This window comes from Penaeus japonicus, unplaced genomic scaffold (assembly GCF_977035675.1).
Source record: "Penaeus japonicus unplaced genomic scaffold, GWHDUDI00000001_assembly GWHDUDI00000014, whole genome shotgun sequence".
NCBI classification, from domain to species: Eukaryota; Metazoa; Arthropoda; class Malacostraca; order Decapoda; family Penaeidae; genus Penaeus; species Penaeus japonicus.
Genome location: NW_028234416.1, coordinates 31598630 through 31601129, shown reverse-complemented (window position 1 = coordinate 31601129; position 2500 = coordinate 31598630).

The following is a 2500-nucleotide window of genomic DNA, read 5'->3' as shown; positions in this document are numbered from 1 at the left end:
AAGACCAAAGTTTAGTTACCTATACATACACTTGGCTACTGATTTTCCAAAACTGTGTATAAAGAAAGTAGGAATTGTCTTACTTTTTTCAAAACTAATAACTAGCCATGTTTCGTTGGAAAATGATTCAAACATCTCACTTTTGAAAATCATAATAATGATGATTACGGACCTTTGTATTTCTAAAATGTATCTATATGTGATACAGAAAAAATGTATGAATGTACATAAAATTTGTATCTCATTTAAGACACTAAAAATATTAAATTAGATAATTGTTTACGCCCGTTGACCGTTACAACATTCGAAAAATTTGAAAAAAAATCAGTTTTAATCTAGCTGTGTAAGTGGAAAGACGCTTTTCAATTCTGGTCGATTTTACGTCTTATTTCCCAAAAGACACATATTCAAACTATACTTTGAAAAGAGAAAAGATTCTGAAATATATGTTGAAGTGGAAATAGTACTGCAAATAAACTATAAAGACACGAAATAAGGAGAATTGTTTCTGCTGAGTCATGTGGGCAGGGATGAAGCAATTAGGTAATGTATTCTTTGCATTCTGTTGTTTGATGTTTCGTTGTGTTTTTGTCCTTTTTTTTTGTATTTTGCCTTACTGTAATACTACTTACTACAGGATACATTAGATTATATCCATCTGATGTACGTACAAGTGTATTTACATTGTCTTATGCCGATTTTTAAGTTTCATGCATAATAAATTCTCATATATCGTAATGAGTTTGGTAATCATTTATTACCATTGTCATCATCATCAATCGTCACCACCACCACCACCATCATCATCATCACAATTCATCATCACCATCATTGTCAGCATCATCATAATTATTGAGTGAATTATCTCGATCGCGATTGGTAACGATCTCAAAACCGTATATATTCGTCATGATCCTGATTGCAAGTAATCATGCAATAACACTACAGGGTAATTTCTCAAGATACGAGCCTTTGTTCGGTTTCATTAGAACAAATAACAGCAAATGCAATATTTTGCAATGATTGATTTGTAATACTTTTCGTTTACTAATCCATCCGTCTCTTATGTACGTATTGCTAATGCACGTCGTGTGTGTATGTATATGTATGTTTGTATATATGTGTGTGTATATATATACACATACATACATTATATATATATGTGTATATATATATATGTATATATATATATATATATATATATATATATATATATATATGTAATATATATGTAATATATATATGTGTATATATGTGTATATATGTGTATATATGTGTATATATATGTATATGTATATGTATATATATATATATATATATATATATATATATATATATATATATATATATATATGTATATGTATATGTATGTATATGTATATGTATGTATATGTATATGCATGTATATGTATATGTATATATACATATACATATACATGTATATTTATCCATAAGCACAAACGCGTTTGTTCAATAATCAGACTTTCTTACTCTAATTTAATTCGTAGCCTCGTATAAATCCCTCATTCTAGCATTGTGTGTTAGATCAATGGTTCCTGTGCTATGTATTCTCTTTCTTAACAAAATAAAGCTGAAGTGAACAAGTTGCTTTGTCCGTTGCGAGTACCCAGAACAGTGTAGCCAAATGTCGCCGGCATGCAAACCTTCATTCAATTTCCCTGTTGCAGCCATTGTTGCCAGTGTCCCCATTGCTTCACGATAATGAATGACATAAAATCTAGCAATAGTGTTTTGTAAATATTTTATCTCTAATTACTCCAGTGGAGATTTATGACCGGCCTAATAGCTAGGCCACCCACTTTCAACTTTAGAAATAATTCCATCCAAGCTAATTTTCTCTGTGGTCTGAAAGGTTTATTAATGTGTACGAAGACTAGTGTAATGCACACACCCGCTTAATAACACTACAAATTATCCTCTTGCATCATAACTCACTTTAGATAATGCAGTTCAGAAAATTATATCTAATTTTTGAAGGTTGGCTCCCGCAACTGCTCCTTCAAAGACGAATAGAAATGTATGAAGGGATTTATTTTTTCTTATCATTATTATTATTATTTTTTTTTTACGTCTCATAGTGTATTAACCTTCCGATCATTTACGTTTGGATCCCTGACTGTGCACCGTTTTTTTTTTTCTTTCTTTCTTTTCTTTTCTTTTCTTTCTTTTTTTCTTTCTTTGTGTTTGTTACTTTGGCTTCTTGAGGTACTAGGAGTGAATTTCAACATCAATGTCAAGTTTCAATATCGTATGTTTGTCTTGTCTCTCGTTAGGCAATGAGGCTAAGCAACTTGAATCTTATATCTGTTGATGAATTTATATTTCGTAGAGGTTGAGGTAGTTTTTCTTGGGTTTTGAGGTTTGATCAAAGGGCCCGGGGAACATTGGTGATGAAAATGGTATACATAAATAAAGGCTGTTTGGGTTTGGTGTGTGTGTGTGTGTGTGTGTGTGTGTGTGAGAGAGAGAGAGAGAGAGA